The 21,495-nt window shown below is 45.2% G+C and overlaps 1 protein-coding gene across 3 annotated transcripts in view; it reads left to right on the forward strand.

Moving 5' to 3' along the window:
- The window catches only part of LOC126203811 (TWiK family of potassium channels protein 18), a 1,380,696-nt gene that overhangs the window by 679,707 nt on the left and 679,494 nt on the right, over positions 1–21,495 (forward strand). For all 3 annotated transcript variants that reach the window (XM_049938180.1, XM_049938179.1, XM_049938178.1), the window contains one exon: positions 8,138–8,233. The gene's annotated coding sequence lies outside the window, so the exon portion shown is untranslated. The remainder of the gene's footprint in view (positions 1–8,137; positions 8,234–21,495) is intronic.

Below are 21,495 nucleotides of genomic sequence, written 5' to 3' on the forward strand. Positions count from 1 at the left end.
AAAGTGTATAGAACTGAAAACAAACTCAAACAAGACCAAAATAATGGAGACATATAACGTAAAAAAAAAACAATTAAGCCGAACATTTAGATAGGAAATGAAATATTGGAGCAATAAAATTAATTTTTCTACTTAAGAAGTACAATAACAGATCACCACAGACGTACACTCTAAACGTGGTCCATCGGGTCTTTGCTCTAGTTTCAGAAAATTGAAGACAGTCCGATTTTCTATAGAATTTTTGAGATTCGCATCGAAATGCTGACTGTGATTGGTAGTTAATTTCTGTACATACTGCTCCTTAAATAAAAAGGAATTATATTCCCACTGCGCACAACGAATACATTATCCGAACAGGACGGAAATCGGTGTATGTGATGCACATATACAGACAAACAAATGATAGAATTTCACAGAACTGCATGATTTATTGAAAATAAAGAGATTCACAAATTGAGCAAGTCAATAACGCGTTGGTCCATCTCTGGCTCTTATGCAAGCAGTAATTCGGCTTGATGTTGATTGACGGAATTGGTGGATGTCCTCTTGAGGCATGCCATGTCAGATTCTATCCAGTTGTCACGCTAGATTGTCAGAATTGAGAGCTGGTTGGAGGAGCCTGCGCATAAATGGTCCACACGTTCTCAACTGAGCAGATACCAGGCGGCCATGCTGGCCGAGGTATGGTTTGGGAAGCAGTAACACAAGAGTGTGTGGGCGTGCCTTTATCTTGCTTGAATGTAAGCCCAGAAGGGAAACAGAACGGGGTGTGGAATGTCGTCGACGTACGGCTGTGCTGTAAGTGTGCCGTGAATGACAAAGGGCTCCTGGTATGAAATTAAATGGCCCCCTGGACCATCACTTCTGGTAGTCGGACCGGATGACGAGCGACGGTCTCTTCAGACACGTATTCGCTGCTCAGCAGGGCTCACGTCGAAGTGGGACTCGTCACTCACGATAACTGTAGCCGGCCCAAGGCTTTCTTCCAGTCAGATTGTGCCACAAATTTCTTTTCTTCCGAATTCTATTCACCATCTCCTCATTAGTTACGTGATAGTACCCATGTAATCTTTACCGTTCTTCTATAGCACCACATTTCAAAAGCTACTGTTCTCTACCTGTCTAAACTGTTTATCGCCAACATTTTACTTCCATTCATGGCTACACTCCATACAAATACTTTCAGAAAAGACTTCCTGCCACTTAAATCTATACCCGATGTTAACAGATGTCTTTTCTTCGGAAATCCTTCTCTTGCCATTCTCAATCTAAATTTTACATCCCCTCTACTTCGACCACCATCAGTTACTTTGCTGCCCAAGACTAATCGACTTCTTTAAATATCTCGTTTCCTAATCTAGATCCCTCAGATTCACCTGATTCGATTAGACTACATTCCGTTATCCTTGTTTTGCTTTTGCTGATGCTCTTCTCATATCCTCCTTCCAAGATACCGCCCATTTCGTTCAGCTGCTCTGCAAAGCCCTTTGTAGTCTCTGGCTGAATTACAGTGTCATCGCCAAACCTAAAATTTTTTATTTCTTTTCCCTGGACTTCAAGTACAGCTTCAAATTCATCTTTTGTTTCCTTTACTTCTTGCTCAATACACAGATTGAACAATATGGGAGATAGGCTGCAACCCTGTCTCTCTCTCTCTCTCTCTCTCTCTCTCTCTCTCTCTCTCTCTCTTCAACTACTAGCTCCCTTTCATGCCCCTCGACTTTTATAACTGCCATCTGTTTTCTGTGCAAATTGTAAACAGCTTTTCGCTCCCTGTGTTTCACCCCTAACACCTTGACACCTATAGAATTTGGGGGAGAGTATTCTAGTCAACATTGTCAAAAGCTTTCTCCAGGTCTACAAATGCTAAAAATGTAATTTTGCCTTTCCTTAAGCTATCTTCTATCTCGAAAGAGTATGTGCATGAATTTCGATATAAAGGGGTGAGGTAAACTTTTGTTGATATGTGTATGTGGCAATACGTTCAATGGACTCAGCACAGCGAGATTACTCAGTATGCAGATGCCACATAATGACAGTAAAGAGCTGCTGTATTTAGACTTGCCCATGATCACACCGTGACTGAAGCAACATTATTTGTTGGTGTATTAACGTGAACTGGCCAACACTCTTACAAGGAATTCAGTTGCAATCACAGCTCTGTAACACGGTGAAACAGTTGAGCTCGTGAAAAAATGCCAATGACAGGGACCAGAGACGACTGTTGCGCCTCCACAGTGACAACGGGTTTTATACCAAGCAGGTAGTGCTTGCTGTTAATGAATGTATGCGTGTCTCTTCTAGTTTCCAGTCTAAATTTGCAAAGAGAACTACATGTAATTGACGTATGGAGTCGGGCACCAAGGGTAGCTTCAAGAAGCCAAATAACGAAGAAAATGGACAGTAGTTGATTGGAGGCAAGGCAGTGTGGTTCATCCGGCGAGGATTCTGCCTGTTTTCGTATGATGCATGACAGACTTCAGCGACCACTGAAGATGGTGTTTGAATCATCACTGAATGGAGTTCTTATTTTAGTCCACAAGTCGTTCTGTGATTCTTGAGGCGTGTTTGTCGTGCCATAAAATGTGTCCACTCGTTAGTTTACCATGGGCATCAACCAGAATATTACATTATTTCAACATTCTCGGTGGCGTACTGCAACCCTTAGTTTGACATTTCTATGACGAATAGGCTGTCGACGCACTCATCTTCCAACATGACAGCAAACGAATTCACAGTACTGCACGCATACATTAGTCGTTTTGCCGAACACTGTGGTACACGTTAAGTTTCCCGCTAAATCAGTCGACCTTAATCCTATATAATGTCACGTTACCTTCCATTAGGAAAGTCGGGGCACTCAGCGACTGTGACATTATTTATAAATTATAGATCGCAGCAATCAGTCGTCATTTTTTGTAGGTTTTATTTGGCAAACCCAGATTTCGGCTAGTGCCTAGCCATTATCAATGCACTATTTTATATTCTAGATACATGTCAGTTCCCTGTTGTTCGGGCGTCAGTCACAGCTATTTCAATACTATAGAGAGTGCCTGGCAGTGCTTGGAATTTTTGGTGAAACGTAAGATGATCATTCCGGATATGTGGAAGCTCTACGGGGTATAATGATCCAGTGATTTTAGCTGATATTCGTGAAGAAATGTATGGAACCGTTTCCTCGTGGAAATGAGACCACTATTAACATCAGTGGCGGTGTTAATCAGTGTTAACACGGTGTCCCTAATAAGACGATAGCTATCTGCCCTGTCTTCGTAAGCATAGCCCAAAGTGTGTATGATCGGGCGTGGTGTAGCGCTAATAGATTACAAATGCAAATATTCCCTGTGCATCAGTCTGTGTGTTAATGAAAAACGTATCAAAATCCCTGTAGTAGTTCCTGAGATTAGCTTCATGCAGGCAGAGAGTTTAGACATGCGTTCAGATTCCGATACTTGGTAGTTGCAAGACTTTGTTGCAGCTAGAATATGCTACTTGAGACCCCGTGTGTTCACCATTTCATTTTGTTTCTTCAACTATGGTTAACCGTTAGCACTGGTAACTTACTTGATAGTGTTTGTGGCCGGCCGCGGTGGTCTAGCGGTTCTAGGCGCTCAGTCCGGAGCCGCGCGACTGCTACGGTCGCAGGTTCGAATCCTGCCTCGGGTATGGATGTCTGTGATGTCCTTAGGTTAGTTAGGTTTAAGTAGTTCTAAGTTCTAGGGGACCGATGACCTGAGATGTTAAGTCCCATAGTGCTCAGAGCCATTTGAACCATAGTGTTTGTGATTACAAAGTGTATCAGAGAATGAGTGAGAGTATTTTTAACGAGACAGAGTAATGAATATGTTTGTAAAATGATAAAATAAAAGTTTCAACTTAAATCAGCAAAGAGAACTTCTGCTTTATCTTTAATTAGTACCCTATTTCTCTAATCACACGAAAATCCATTACGATCAGTGCAACTAGGTGCTCATTAAGTGTACTGAATTGATGATACAGGTACATTCGTGACAATACAAGGGTTATTACAACAGTTCCTTAAATCCGCATCGCATTGTCCGTTGCGTAATTTAGTTGGAAGATACATAATCATACTGCGTCATTAATCCAAGCATCGAGTATTGCCCATCCCCATCGCCCCCTCCTTTCCCCAGCCCCTTCCCCTCCCGATGTTAAAAGTCGCATGAAATATTGTTTAGTCCATTTCTGTTTTGCCTAACTTGTAAGTAAGAAATGCACACCTTGAGCCTTGAGAAGTCTGTTCCTTCAATATTCGATGTATTTTCAGGTTCTGTCTAAAACGCCACAAAAATTAGCACTTCCAGATTCGGCTATATTAAATAAGGCATTTTAAGATGAATCAACCGAGAGAGGAATTAGGTAACGCATGTTTCTGATCAGTAAGACTGAAGATAGGTAAAACCAAGTAGCACAGATAGGCACATTTTGGCGTTGTTTATTCGTATTCACTGGAACCCTCAGTTTTAATTTATCTCGCTGACTGTCGTGCTTGTACATCAACTTTTATATCAGGACCCACTTCGGCATGCCAAACTTTTACCCTTCGCTACTTGTTCGCGATATAGAGGACTAACACAGGTTTAGTGACTTTACAGAAGAGGCATACCATTGGTCTATCGGCACAAGCCTTTAAAATAAATGGGAATGACAGAAAACAGTGACGAGAATTCTCAAAGTATATTATGCAGTCGCTTAGGCGACGGGTACTGCAAATTCGCTAGGAAACAGCATTACAATGCCGTGCAGACAGAATTTAAAGGTGGTGGTGGTGGTTAGTGTTTAACGTCCCGTCGACAACGAGGTCATTAGAGACGGAGCGCAAGCTCGGGTTAGGGAAGGATTGGGAAGGAAATCGGCCGTGCCCTTTCAAAGGAACCATCCCGGCATTTGCCTGAAACGATTTAGGGAAATCACGGAAAACCTAAATCAGGATGGCCGGAGACGGGATTGAACCGTCGTCCTCCCGAATGCGAGTCCAGTGTGCTAACCACTGCGCCACCTCGCTCGGTCAGAATTTAAAGATTTAGTTGGCAATGAAAGAGCAAAATATTGCCTCGTGATTCTTAGCTCCGTGCATCAAGCAGCACTGTGTGCTACATTTGTGGGCATGGAGGACATGAAGAAATTGGAGGTACGGATGGTAAAATTTCTGACGTCGCACGCATTATTTCGTTGTCACCTGCAACAGTTTTCGATGGAACGAACAGTATGGGACTACATATTACTGCAAAGTAATTTATTCAAGGGACGTGCCTGGAAGGATTTTTCGGTTTAAAACGTGCTATTGTTGGATTTTTGAAGAAAACGTGGAGTGCAGGAACGAAAATGGGAACACTTGGAATCGACACAGACATCGCGTTTTAAGTGGACTTGACTGCACAGTACCCACAACAAGACATTGCAAGGAGAGAAACAACTTATTTCTGATTCGAAAGGGATGCATTTAGAAAAAAAAATCGCAGTGTAGAAGGGGCCATCTCTGACCTACAGTACGGTTAACTAAGATCACTGGCGTTAAGGAAAATGTAAAGTTTAAAGAATTCATTGTGGCCTTAAAAGAACTGCAAGGATAGTGTCATAAACGTTTTGAGGACACTGCCGATCTTGTACCTGTTTTCGAGCTGTTTTTGGGACCGTTTGCAGTTTCAGCTGAAAGCGTCCCTGTGCATGTGCAGATGTAACTCATTGGTATGAGAGGTACGATAATTCCCTCTGAAAGACAAATCAATGTGACATTAAAACTGACCAGGACGTGTAGATTCTTTACCTCTAGTAGAGCTTGCAAAAGCGCTACAATATTTCGACCAACATATGTGTGACAGACGTTTTTCCTATTATGACACTAAATAAGTCACGACTGCGTTGCAGCCTCAGGCCGAAAATGTGTAATTTTCTGCGTCTGTCCATATGCTGACATTTGGTTCCAGATAAAAATTACGTATCTTCAGCGCGCCAAAAATAAATATTACTGAAAAGTTTTGTTTTTGGTCTATATTTTTTAAGAGAAAAATGGTTCAAATGGTTCAAATGGCTCTGAGCACTATGGGACTTAACATCTGAAGTCATCAGTCCCCTAGAACTTAGAACTACTTAAACCTAACTAACCTAAGGACATCACACACATCCATGCCCGAGGCAGAATTCGAACCTGCGACCGTAGCAGTCGCGCGGTTCCGGACTGAAGCGCGCCTAGAACCGCTCGGCCACCGCAGCCGGCTACTTTTAAGAAATGTGAACTGTAAAACCAAGTCATATGCCAGCGTCTGCATTATATACTGAAGAGCCAAAAAAAAAAAAAAATCTGGTACACGTGGCTAATATCGCGTAGGGACCACTCGAGCCCGCACAAGTGCCACAGCAGAACGTGACATGGTCTCCACTAAAGTTTGAAGTAGTGTTGGAGGGAACTAACACCACGAATCCTGCTGGGCTGTCCACAAGTCCGGAAGACTACAATGGTGTGGAGATCTCTTGTGAACACCACGTTGCAAGGCATCCCAGATATGCTCAATAATGACCGTGTTTGGGGGTCTGGTGGCAAGAGGAAGTGTTTAAACCCAGAAGAATGATCTTGGAGCCACTCTGTGGCAAGTCCGGACGTGTTGGGTACCAAATTGTCCTGCTGGAATTGCCAAAGTCTGTCGGAATGCACAACAGACATCAATGGATGCAGGTGATCAGACAGGATGCTTACGTACGTGTCACCTGTCAGAGTCATATCTAGACGTATCAGAGGTCGCATATCACTCCAACTGCACACGCCCCATACCATTACAGAGCCTCCGTCACCTTGAACAATCCCCTACTGACATGCCGGGTCCATGGATTCTGCCGCTTGACGCAATTTGAAATGAGGCTCGACCGACCAGGCAACATGTTTCCAGTCATCAACAGTCTAGTCGGTGTTGAACGGGCCCGGGCGAGGCGCAAAGCTTTGCGTCGTGCAGTCATCATGGATACAGGACTGGGCTTTCGGCTCCAAACGCCTATATCGATGATGTTTCGTTGAATGGTTCCCACGCTAACACACGTTGATGGCCCAGCATTGAATTCTGCAGCAATTTGCGGAAGCATTGCACTTCTGTCACGTTGAACGATTCTCTTCAGTCGTCGTTGTCCCGTTGTTGCAGGATCCTTTCCCGACCGCAGCCATGTCGGGGATTTGATGTTATACCGGGTTCTTGATATTCACGGTACATTCGTGAAATGGTCGTACGGGAAAATTCCCACTTCATCGCTACCTCGAGGATGCGACCCACCGCTCGTGCGCCGATTACACGGCCACGTTACAACCCTCTTAAAACTTGGTAACCTGCCACTCTAGCAGCAGTAACTGACCTAACAACTACGCCAGACGCTAGTTGTCTTATATAGGCGTTGCCGGCAGCGGCGCCGTATTCTACCGGTTTACATATCCGTGTGTTTGAATATGCATGCTTGTACCTGTTTCCTTGCCGCTTCAGTGTGATTTAAATGCGATGCATTCGCATTTACCTCCGCATGCTCAGACAGCACGGCGTGGCGGTGAGGGAAACGTGGCAGCCATATCTGCTGATCGCTTTAGGCGCTCGTGCAATGCCATGGACGACCTCTGTTCTTTATTTTTACTGAGGAAGAGCGTACATCTGAGTCGTGTGCTATACAGTCATTGTCAGCGACGTGTGTCTCACAAGTAGCTGTACAGTCGCTCGTACTCTGCAACTAGACGAGATCCAGTTCGCCTATACTCCCAATGCTAGCTGATGAAAATCTGACGTTGAATGTGTTACGTGATCCGTCTATAGGGGGATAACACATCCTTATCCTGAGTTTCTTTAGTGGTCCGTTACTTGATTAACTTCTTCTTTATTTAGTGAACAATTTCCTCCGGAGGAAAAAATAATATAACAGCCGTACTAGACTTGTGCAAAGCTGCATGCAGTCATCCGTGTATTTTTCCTCATTTATGACTCACTATATATATATTTAAATAGCCGGACTCAGTAGCGTTCCTGAAAAGAGCTTTAAGTGCTATGTCTTGGCGGCCTGAAGCGGCGCATTCTGCTTTACTGCCAATCTCAAGCTTTTCTGTGGTCCCAGGGCACCGGTTAGAGCCTGTGTAATTTTTATGTTGCAGCCGTATCTGCGTCCGCCTCGCCGCTGGGAGAGCTCATTCTTCTGGCCAGACGTAGCGGCCGGCTCTCCGCTGATAAACTTGCCGAAACATTTCCAGGTAAGCTGCTGCCGAGGCATTCTGCAGAGATGGCGCTGTTTCGTGCGCCTTTTCTTCGCTTTAATTGCTCCTGCGCAGATCTCTTTTTAGCGCGATCCTGCTTTCCCAGTAAAATATACAAAGAATTTTTGCAACTTCCTTGGTAAAAGTGGGTAGATGTTACGGTCCAAATAAATGAACCGCTAGAGACGTTCTTTCTTCATGGATACAGTGAAAGAAAAGCAATTTAACCTGGCGTGTGGGCACTATACGTAGAATTATTCCTACTTACTGAGGAGAGAAAAAGAAACACTCTCGTGACGTTCTACAAGTTTTACTCGTATTTATGTACTCACAACTCGTTTTCGACTACTTACGCCATCATCAGAAAAACTGAATGTGAAGTTACGGAGAAACTAACGGAGTTATGCTATATTGACAGAGTTCGTACAAAGTAAAGTATTGTGTTTTACAAAATGCAAAGAATGACGTTAAAATTTTAAATGAGTAATACGGTTGACTCAGGTTCTCCTATAAATATATCTTGTAATATTATTCTTCCCATTTTGGGCATCTGAGAACCAAGTTAATTCGGAGAAGCTTCTTTACTTTTTTTTGTTCAAGTCAAATATTCTTCCAATATGTGATTTTAAAGTTTGGGATCCACAAGCTTACATACATAATGGAAATGTTTAAAATTGAAGAAAAAATTAAAATTACCTAAATTTCTGGTAGCCGCATTAGCTGTTAATAGTTTATTTATTACAGGATATTACGCGATACTGTAATTTAGGAATTATCAACAGCTGATGCGGATACCATAAGTTTTAGACAATTTAATAGTCGTTTAATTTTAAAAAAATGAGTATTTCTATTAAATATTTCGTTCACATTCTTTGAAACCTTCTTCCCTGTTCTGCCCACGATGCTTATGTCCTGGGTCTAATTTTGTCCTGGTAACGTAAGACAGCCTCAGTTTTGCCTTCAGAAGAAATCCCGTTCTAAATCTCTGTTCCACATATTCTCATTTTTCATGATTAAGTCTGGGATCCGGCGTACTTTGATCTTGTTCACAAGAAAATTTATTATGTGTCAACCTTCCGTGGTTCATCCGAAGCCTCGTATGTCCGAAGAACGTATTCTTTCTTATGCTGATGGTATTAGAGATCCTCCGTATTTGGGTGTACAGGTTCTAGTTAGCACGTCTTTTAATAGTTTGTATTTAACAGTACGTTTAAAAAAATGAGCCACATGTTCCTACAGGAGGTAGTTTTCCTCAAAAATATAAGAAAAAATGTTGTGTGTGAAATCTTACGGGACTTAACTGCTAAGGTCATCAGTCCCTAAGCTTACACACTACTTAACCTATAACCTAAATTATCCTAAGGACAAACACACACTACACACACACACACACACACACACACACACACACACACACACACACACACACACACACACACGCCCAAAAGGAAGGACTCGAACCTCCGCCGGAACCAGCCGCACAGTCTATGACTGCAGCTCCCCAAACCGCGCGGCTAACCCCACGCGGCAATATAAGAAAAATTCCTGTTATTAAATGTCCGAAAGCCAATACTGGTAAGGTGGTGGATTGGTTATTAGGGCACATGGGCTGCTAGAGTAGAATGCTGAACCCATTTGAGGACACAAAAAATTTATTTTCACTACATCAATTAAAACAGAGTACTGGTAACAACACAGTTTTAAGTAGGCTGTTTAGGTTTTTATGTTGGTAACGCCACGTAGCGCTCTATATGAAAATCACTGACTGTGCTGTGTGAAGTCTGTGGCTGGTTTGCATTGTTGGAATTTTTGCTATTGTAGTGTTGGGTAGTTGGATGTGAACTGCGCGTAGCGTTGCACAGTTGGAGGTGAGCCGCTAGCAGTGGTGGATGTGGGGAGAGAGATGGCAGAATTTTGAAAGCGGACGATCTGGACGTGTGTCCATCAGAAAGAGTAAATTTGTAATACTGGATATCATAAACTCCTGAGCAGAACTGAACGTACTCAGACATTTCTCTCTTTACTTATTCTGCTCAACACTAAACTGACACACAATATTTTTAGCGCAACGCAATCTGACTTTCAGTAATCCCTACAAAATAATGGCCCTGACTAACAACAACCTATACCTTTCATGAATCACTTACCTCACAAAAATCTTCGTTACTCGAACTACTGCAATACAGCGAATGCCAATACTGCCAGCTAAATAAAATATTCTAACTACTGAAGGCACTAACTACTGATAGGCATAGTTAGCAAATGGAGTATTTTGATAGAGAGCAAACAATGTATTTACCTTAATAATATACAAAAGTCATTATATATATATATATATATATATATATATATATATATATATATATATATATTAGTTCATGATATCCAGTATTACAAATTTACTCTTTCTGATGGACACACGTCCAGATCGTCCGCTTTCAAAATTCTGCCATCTCGCTCCCCACATCCACCACTGCTGGCGGCTCACCTCCAACTGCGCAAAGCTACGCGCTGTTAACATCCAACTGCTCAACTCTACAATAGCAAAAATTCCTACTATGCAAACCAGCCACAGACTTCACACAGCACAGTCAGTGATTTTGATATAGAGCGCTACGTGGCGTTACCAACATAAAAACGTAAACAGCCTACTTACACAGTGTTTAGTTGGTATTTGAAAATTGCGGTGATGTACACCGATTATGCAATTCTATAAAAACAATGAGAATAATTCAACAAATTTTAAAAGAAAAACAGCCTTATGGCCCCAACTTTAAACTCATAAAAAATCACTTTACGCAAATGTAACTTCAGCATAACTACAGATATGAGCTAACTAGTCAATTATCAAGCCTTGTGAATATGAAAAATAGCAGTTTGCAAAAGCTATTAGGTTTTTAAAAAAAACTGAAATGGCAAGATCTCATAAATACGAGAATTAGTTACAATGGAAAACATTCGGCAATATGATGTTATGATAGCCTGAAAGGTCTACTCAGCAATTAGCACATTAGCGACGTTTGTCGTTCACATCGGCCGCGCGTCTGGGGTCAAGTGACAGCAACAGGCAGGAGGGCCTGCGCACACCAACAATGGCTTCTAGAACACAGGGACCCAGTATTAATACACAGTTCACTAAAATACTAAAACCAACAGCCTAGCACTGGGTAGCGCCAAATGCAGGAAGAGATGTTAAACGCTATACTGTGACAACCGCAGTTGTATTATAGCAAAAAAAAAAAAAAAAAAAAAAAAAATGGCTCTGATCACTATGGGACTTAACATCTATGGTCATCAGTCCCCTAGAACTTAGAACTACTTAAACCTAACTAACCTAAGGACAGCACACAACACCCAGCCATCACGAGGTAGAGAAAATCCCTGACCCCGCCGGGAATCGAACCCGGGAAACCGGGCGTGGGAAGCGAGAACGCTACCGCACAACCACGAGATGCGGGCTGTATTATAGCAGTAATTCATTAAACTCTCTCCAACGACGTGAAATTTCATTTCATAAATTTATACACCACAACTAGTTCAAGCTGATAGTGACCAGACAAACCGCACACAACCTTAAATACCAAAGCACAGTTTGGCGGCGCAAAATTGTTACTATTATAGTTACCAACAGAAAGAATGGAATTTGACAATTCCAATTTAAATTGGCAGCTGAAGTTATATAGAGAGAATAAACTTTGATTCATAAAATTGACCACTCAACATATTAACAACATTAATAATAAAAAAGACATCGCCGAATATAGGCCACACTTATAATGCAACAGAACCAGGGCACAGCGCAGTTAACTGGACATGTAATACCAAGTATACCGGACCCACGTACAAGTGATCTAAGGAATGACTAGTGAAAATCAAAGTGGCTACTGGGAGCAGTGACATCCAAACGTTCCATCACAAAGTGGCCCACCGTGTAAAGTTAATCCAGGAGCTCGCTGTTAACATGCACGCCAGGGTAAACTCCCGTGCTCTCCTCAGGATTCGAGATAGACACGACTCTTAAACGGAGCCTATGTTGACCAGTGACTGCTTTCGCACTCCACTTCCGCTCACCACCAGAAGCAGGCTCCTGAATGTCGACACCGTGCGTCTTCGCAGTACACCAAGCGCCGACTGACTCCTCGCGATGCTCCGTGAGCTGTCTTCCCTCTATGAGTGCCGCCAACCGAGCCTGCGTCAATGCCCCAACAGTCTCCTCAACCTCGCGAGCAGCGGCCGTCCTACATAGAGCTCGCTAGCCAACCAGGACGTCACAAAGCGCGGAAGTTCAACAAAGAAACTATCCTGCCAATTGCATCGCAGGAAATCACGGCTCAGATACCTACTGAATATGGACCATTCTGTCCTCTCGTTCCTGTCCATCTGTTACGTAGATGTAAACTGACACACACTTCAACCCCTTTTCCGCATTGAATCATGCATTGTCCAAAATACATCTGGCTGCATTCGGATTTCGTAACATACACTACTGGCCATTAAAATTGCTACACCAAAAAGAAATGCAGAAGATAAACGGGTATTCATTGGACAAATATATTATACTAGAACTGACATTTGATTACATTTTCACGCAATTTGGCTGCATAGATCCTGAGAAATCAGTACCCAGAACAACCGCCTCTGGCCGTAATAACCACCTTGATATTCCTGGGCATTGAGTCAAACAGAGCTTGGATGGGGTGTACAGGTACAGCTGCCCATGCAGCTTCAACACGATACCACAGTTCATCAATAGTAGTGACTGGCGTTTTGTGACGAGCCAGTTGCTCGGCCACCATTGACCAGACATTTCAGTTGGTGAGAGATCTGGAGAATGTGCTGGCCAGGGCAGCAGTAGAACATTTCTGTATCCAGAAAGGCCCGTACAGGACCTGCAACATGCGGTCGTGCGTTATTCTGCTGAAATGTAGTGTTTCGCAGGGATCAAATGAAGGGTAGAGCCACGGGTCGTAACACATCTAAAATGTAACGTCGACTGTTCAAAGTGCCGTCAATGCGAACAAGAGGTGACCGAGACGTGTAACTAATGGCACCCCATACCATCACGCCGGGTGATACGCCAGTATGGCGATGACGAATACACGCTTCCGATGTGCGTTCACCGCGATGTCGCCAAACACGGATGCGACCATCATGATGCTGTAAACAGAACCTGGACTCATCTGAAAAAATGACGTTTTGCCATTCGTGCACCCAGGTTCGTCGTTGAGTACACCATCGCAGGCGCTCCTGTCTATGCAGCAGCGTCAAGGGTAATCGCAGCCATGGTCTCCGAGCTGATAGTCTATGCTGCTGCAAACGTCGTTGAACTGTTGGTGCAGATGGTTGTTGTCTTGCAAACGTCCCCATCTGTTGACTCAGGGATCGAGACGTGGCTGCACGATCCCTTACAGCCATGCGGATAAGATGCCTGTCATCTCGACTGCTAGTGATACTGTTCGAGAATTTGCGTCTGCCCTCACGCATTGTAAACTATTATGCCATGTCTTGCGACAGCCAGCACCAAGGAACCCCACGCAATAGTCATGACAAAACAGCCAATATCTCAACAGCTACTGGTTTCTGGAGACATAATTATGGGCACTTTTGTTCTAGTTTTGACCAATACTGCCTCGTGCAGGAATATGTGACACTTTCTTGAAACACGCTATCACTTACCCAGTTCACAGTCCACACTACACATTAAAAACATAAAAATAACAATACATACGTTGTATTAGACGACACACATGGCAACATTGAAAGCAGAACATACATAAAGTATCTTTCTGTTTTTGACGTGTGAACTGTTTAAACAATGTAAAATGTGTGTGAGTTTCTACATAAGAGGAATACATGCAATCCTAAAGTCACCAGAATAATGAGCCGCTTACACATCAAAAACATTACGCCAAACTGTGCCGTATGCTTCTTCTATAGGGATCAATCCGAAGATTGGTTGGAAACAGTTAAGATAGCACCATATCTCCACTCTTCACTTTTTTCTGATCTCAATTTCTCCATAGGTCTCACATCACACATTTCTCATAATTTGGTCTTCCTACATTAGTCGTGGTCTTCCTTTAGGTCTCTTTCCATTAAAATACTCCGCTTTTATTGTATTTAGAAGTCCCTCATGTCTCATTGGATGTCTATTAAGCTGCACTCTTCTTTCCACAGCTTGTTTTCACAGGTTTTCTTCACCCACTCGTTTGAGGGACTCATCGTTTGTAACCAAGCCAGTCCAATATATTTTGAATGTATATTTCTAACATCAGATCTCGAAAGAATTTCGTTTAATTTCTTCCTCAGTCCACAGAATCCTGGCTACACAGCTGTAACATGACACGCACCAAACACAGGCTTTGCAAAAGCTTTTCCTGATGTCAAAGCTGATGATTGATCTCACTGTTCTTCCTCCTGTTGCTTGCAATTTTTGTTTGAGAACTACTATTTCTGATTTCTCCGTTCGTCGTCCATCCCTACTGATCGCAATGAGTATGTAAACGACTCAGTTCTTTTAGATCATTACCTACGCAAATTTGAACTTCGACTTTCCTTTCTTTATTGCATGCTACCGTTTATGTTTTTGATTCATTATTTTCGTACAAACCGTTGCCCTGCAAAAATAAATAAATAAATAAATAAAATGTTCAAATGGCTCCAAGCACTATGGGACTTAACATCTCAGGTCATCAGTCCCCTTGACTTTGAACTACTTAAACCTAACTAACCTAAGGACATCACACATATCCATGCCCGAGGCAGGATTCGAACCTAAGACCGTAGCAGCAGCGCGGTTCTGGACTGAAGTGCCTAGAACGCTACCACACGACCACGAGATGCGGGCCTATCTCAAAGACTGAGGAGGACTGTGAAGCCCTACAACCAGCTAGCTGTTGTTGCTTCAGTCACTTGTGGGTATCAGCTTTGTCACTGGTAGGAACCTGGGAAGGGAGTGACCCAAGGGGTCCCTTCCTGTTGGGAGGAGCTGATGAAGACTTACGCTTCTCTGGCTGAGAAGTGGGGACTGACGTCCCCAGTGGTTGGAGGGATGTTGCTCCTGAAGTAGGTCGTGCAGGAAGAACAGGGAGGGAATTGACCCCCACCATCAAGGGAGCAGGTGGAGGCTGATAGCTATGAGAGCGAACTGTACTTGGCGGAACAGAACATGGTAGAAACGTTGTCATAGCGACGGCATAGGTTAACGTCATATGCACAGGATGTGGCCTCTCATATTTTCTCTTAGCGTCAGTGTAGGTCAGTCGGTCCAGGGTCTTGTATTCCATTATTTTTCTTTCTTTCTGGAGAATCCTACAGTCTGTGGAGCAAGGTGAATGGTGCTATCCACAGTTGACACAGATGGGAGGCAGGGCACAGGGAGTATTGTGATGTGAAAAGCGTCCACAATCGTGACAGGTGACGCTGGAAGTACAGCAAGAACACACATTGCCGAACTTCCAGCATTTAAAGCACCACATTGGGGGAGGGATATATGGCTTTATGTCACTGCAGTAGACCACCACCTTAATGCTCTCGGTTAATGTGTCATCCTCACAGGCCAAGATGTCGGCACTAGTGGCAACCTGATTATCCCTCGGACCCACCATGGACGCGCCGGACGAAACGAACACCTCGCCACTCTAAATTAGCGTGCAGCTTATCGTCAGACCGAAAATGAACTTCCCTGGATCATATTTAAGCTCCTATGGGGCGTGATGGAAACAGAAACATCCCCCAGCTTGTCACAGGCGAGTAGTTCCCATGACTGGGCAGAGGATGCTGTTTTGATCAAGACCAACCCTGAACGCATTTTGGACAAGCCTTCCACCTCCCCAAACTTGTCCTCTAAATGCTCCACAAAAAATGAGATTTCATTGACAAGAAAGAGTCGCCATCAACTTTCATACATACGAAGTACCAGGGTGTATAATCTTTGCTGCCATCCTTAGCCTGGGGTTCCTAACATGGTGTGGCCAGGGAGGGGGGCAGGGGCAACGATTTGGGGTCGTATTTCTTGGCATTGAAGCTATACCTTGATCGCTTAGAGACTGCTGGTGTTTGACCACTACGCTTCATGGCGTGTCATCCGTCCTGATGCCACCCACTCCGACCAGGGGTCGTCCACAAGGGCGCCATCCAGCTGCAGCAGGATGGCCATTGCCGGGAGTCCCGATGCCCCAGGGTGGCGGGCATCTTCTTCTTGGCATACGTGGGGAGTTAACGGAGCAGGCATCAGCAGAGCAATTCCTGTGTGGTCAGTGGGCTACAGCCAACAGGGTACATGGCGGCCCCCACCACAATGGACCGGCTACCGTGCTGGATATCAGGCGCAAACGAGCTAAGGAGTCCATTATCGCCGACAGCGCAGAAAGCGATACTGCACAGAGGATGGAGGAAAACGCACCCTGGAGGGTGACCGCGCCCAACAGCTGGAGAGTGAGCGGAAGGGCGGATGCACGTCGACGAAGGATGCGAGAGGTCTCAGTGCATGATAGACACTATGCACCATGTAAGGCGCCTTTCCCCAATTGGGTCGCTCTTCGAGAAAATTTTGAAAAATGGAGGTCAAACCCTACAGGGGACCATCATATAAAGGCCGAAATTTGTGAGACTCCTTTTAGTCGCCTCTTACGACAGGCAGGAATACCTCGGGCTTATTCTAAGCCCTGGACCCTCAGGGGGCACACAAACACGCAAGAAATTAAGAAAGTAAACTGGTATCGACACAGGCAAATAAAAGTAAGCCGCATTGTCTGAAGCTCGTAAATATAATTCTCGAACAAGCGATGTATTCGCCTTATCTGCAGCAACAACGCGAGATGGCCTCTCTCACTGACAGTCCAATCGACACTAACCCGATCCAAGCAAAATAAACAGATGTCTGTGTGATACGGGGTCGATACAGGCACTGGCACTTTACGCTACACTGTTATTAAAACGCAAAACTTTGCCTGTTAAGCACTCAAACACGCAAGAAGCTAAGGAAGTGAACTAGTATCTGTACAAACAATTAAAAATTTCCGCTCCTATTTGAAGCTCGTGAATGTAATTCGCAATCATACGGTGTATTCGCCTTATCTGCAGCAGCAACGGAAGGCGGACTCTCTCGCTCACGTTTCTTCCGAAGATGTGTGACATAAATAACCGCAACTTTTGATTGGATTTACGTATAAGCGCTAAGGAATCGTGGACTTTAATATGTGCCATAAATTTCAGCTGTATGTGTCAATCCGTTCCAGAGAAAAAGGTTTCTTGACAGTTGGGTAGGCAGGAGAGACACCAAGCTCATGCTATAAGGGTTCTGTTGTACCGATTGAGGAGCGAAACCTAACATTTATTAAATTTGTTTCATAATAAACACACTCTGTAATGCATAGCTATTCCTGTCCAGGCAACTTAAAAGTCACCGCTAGGCAGCGACGAGCGTACCGCATTGTCGTGCATTAGGACAGTTGGAGAGTGGGGGACGTATGTCACAAGCAATGCTCACCTGAACAGGAAGACAGATGAGGGAACCTGACGTTATTGCACCTGCAGTAGCTTACATACTCACCACTCACCGTAGCAGAACTAGTGCTATGGGAGTGCAGCTGCAGGGTTCCCGGGTTCCCGGGTTCGATTCCCGGCGGGGTCAGGGATTTTCTCTGCCTCGTGATGGCTGGGTGTTGTGTGATGTCCTTAGGTTAGTTAGGTTTAAGTAGTTCTAAGTTCTAGGGGACTGATGACCATAGATGTTAAGTCCCATAGTGCTCAGAGCCATTTGGACCATTTGAACCTTGAGATAGAATCAGTGAAGCGCTCCCAGCCGCACAAACCTAAGCAGTAACCAGAGAAACCTAAACAGGAAAGACCCCCAAGAACTAAGGCACTGTGGTGCACCCACACCACCACTCGCTACAAGCTCTGTGTCTGAGGATAAGGTGAAGATTCTGACGTCTGCTGAGGACCTAGATCTCCCTGGACCCTCAGACATAATGGATGTCTATCGCATAGGTATCTGGTGGCAGCAGGTGATCCTGAGGCGTAGACTGCCTGATTGAGCGTTTCATGCCTTCCCAGTCTCACGATCACGTTATGCTCCAGTGGAATTGCGGCAGTTTTTTACACCACCTGGCTGAGCTACAGCAACTGTTAAGCTTTACACCTGCTTTCTGCAATGCCCTCAAGGAAAACTGGTTCCCGGCAATGTGCACCCCTGCCCTGCGCAGCTATAATGGATATTACAGGAACTGTAGCGACTATAGTAGAATTCCAGGTGGAGTTTGCGTCTATGTCCTGAACTCAGTTTGTAGTGAACCTGTGCCCCTTCAAACCCCTCTTGAAGCTCTGGCTGTCATAATAACGACGACACAGGAAATAGCTGCCTGGAATGTATATCTTCCTCCAGATGGTGCAGTACTCATGAACATATTGGCTGCACTGACTGATCAACTCCCTAAACCTTTCCCACTTTTGTGAGATTTTAATGCACATGACTCCATGTGGGGTGGCGCTATGCTTACTGGCCAAGGTAGGGAGGTCGAAAATTTACTGTCACAACTCGACCTCTGCCTATTAAATACAGGTGCCCTCACACATTTCAGTGTGGCAAATGACATATATTCGGCCATTGATCTCTCGAATTGCTCTCCTGGCTTTCTCCCGTCTATCCACTGTAGAGCACATAATGACCTTTGCGGCAGCGACCACGTCCCCATCTTCCTGTCACTCCCCTGGCGTGATGCACCCAGACGCCTACCCAGATGGGCTTTAAACAAGGCGGATTGGGCAGCCTTCACCTCTGTTTTCACCGCTGAATCTCCCCCACATGGTTCCACCGATGTTGTCGTTGAGCAGGTCACTACACGATCGTTTCTGCGGCGAAAATCGCGATCCCTCGTTCTTTAGCGTGCCTCCAACGAAAGACAGTCCTTTGGTGGTCACCTGAAGTCGCTGAGGCAATTAAAGAGCGTCGGCGAGCTCTACAGCGACATAAGTGGCACCTTCCCTATACCACCTAATAGTCCTTAAGCGATTCCGTGCCCGCAATCGCCAGCTTATAAAACGAGAGGAACAGGAGTGTTGGGAGAGGTACGTGTCGACCATTGGGTGCCATACGTCACATTCCCAAGTTTGGATGATCAGACGTCTTTTCGGGTACCAGACCCCAACAGGTGTCCCTGGCATTAACATCAATGTAGTGTTACCTACCGACGCAAACGAGGTTGCTGAGCACTTCGCTGAGCATTATGCTCGAGCCTCTGCATCGGAGAACTACCCCTCAGCCTTCTGCACCCTCAAATGGCGGGTTTAAAGAAAAGTCCTTTCGTTCTCTACACGCCAAAGTGAACCCTATAACGCCCCATTTACAGAGTGGGAGCTCCTCAGTGCCCTTGCACATTGCCCGAACACAGCTCCTGGGCCGGATCGGATCCGCAGTCAGATGATTAAACATCTCTCATCTGACTACAAGCGACATCTCCTCGTCATCTTCAACTCGATCTGGTGCGATGGCGTCTTTCTATCGCAAATGCCAGGAGACCAGCATCATTCCGCTGTTCAAACCCGGCACAAACTTGCTTGATGTGGATAACTACCGGCCCATCAGCCTCACCAGCTTTCTTTGTAAGCTGCTGGAACGTATGGTGTGTCGGCAGTTGGGTTTGGTCCTGGATTCACGTGGCCTAATGGCTCCATGTCAGGGTGGCTTCCGCCAGGCTCTACCACTGATAATCTTGTGTCCCTCGAGTCTGCCATCCGAACAGCCTTTTCCAGACCTCAACATTTGGTTGCCGTCTTTTTTGACTTACATAAAGTATACGAAACGACCTGGCGACATCATATCCTTGCTGCATTGTATGAGTAGGGTCTCTGTGGCCTGCTCTCCATTTTTATCCGAAACTTAATGTCGCTCCGTACTTTCCATGCCCAAGTTGGTGCCTCCAGTAGTTCCCCTCGTATTCAGGAGAATGGTGTTCCGCAGGGCTCTGTATTGAGTGTCTATTTTTAGTGGCTATTAACGGTCTAGCAGCAGCTGCTGTAGAGCCGTCGGTCTCACCTTCTCTATACGCAGATGACTTCTGCATTTCGTATTGCTCCTCCAATACTGGTGTTACTGAGCGGCGCTTACAGGGAGCCATTCACAAGGCGCAGTTATGGGATCTAGCCCACAGCTTAGAGTTTCCAGCCGCGAAGTCGTGTGTCATGCATTTCTGTCGGCATCGCACCGTTCATCCTGAACCAGAACTTTAAGGACGATCCACTCATTGTATTGGAGATGTATCGATTTTTATGACTGGTATTAGAAGCCCGATTGATTTGGCTACCTCACCTTTGTCAGCTTAAGCGAAAGTGCTGGCAGCACCTCAATGCCCTCCTCTGCGTGGACAACACCAACTGGGGTGCAGATCGCTCTAGGCTGCTGCAACTCTACAGAGCCCTTGTTCAATCACGCCTTGACTATGGGAGTCTGGTTTACGGTTCGGCGGCGCCCTCGGCGTTGCATTTACCCGACCCAGTGCACCACTGTGACGTTCGCCTAGCGACAGGGGCGTTTAGAACGAGTCCGGTGGCCAGTGTCATGCTGGAGGCCGGAGTCCCTCCATTGAAGGTTAGGCGGGCACTACTGCTCGCCAGTTTCGTTGCACACATTCATAGTTCTCCTGCGCATCCGAATTACCGTCCGCCTTTTCCCAACCACGGCGGTTCACCTCCCACATCGGCGGCTCAGGTCAGGGCTTGCGATTGCGGTTCGCATCTGGTCCCTTCTGTCGGAACTGGAGTCCTTCCCATTAACACCTCTCCTTGAGGTCGATTGACGTACACCTCCATGGTGAACACCTAGGCCGCAGATTCTTCTAGACCTTAACCCTGTGGCTCTCCGCTATCTCTTCCTCTCGATTCTCTATGTGTACTGGGGCCATGATGTGTTTTACACCGATGGCTCGAGGGCTGATGGTCACGTAGGCTTTACGTATGTTCATATAGGACATATTGAACAACACTCCTTGCCAGATGGCTGCAGTGTTTTCACTGCAGAGCTGGCGGCCATATCTCGTGCTCTTGAGCACATCCGCTCATGCCTTGGCGAGTCATTTTTCATGTGTACTGACTCCGTGAGCAGCCTACAAGCTATCGACCAGTGCTACCCTCGCCATCCTTTGGTAGCGTCCATTCAGGAGTCCATCTATGCCGTGGAACGGTCCCATCGTTCAGTGGTGTTTGTGTGGACCTCAGGACATGTCGGAATCCCAGGCAACACACTTGCCGACAGGCTGGAA

The sequence above is a fragment of the Schistocerca nitens genome, chromosome 9 (assembly GCF_023898315.1).
Source record: "Schistocerca nitens isolate TAMUIC-IGC-003100 chromosome 9, iqSchNite1.1, whole genome shotgun sequence".
Taxonomy (NCBI): Eukaryota; Metazoa; Arthropoda; class Insecta; order Orthoptera; family Acrididae; genus Schistocerca; species Schistocerca nitens.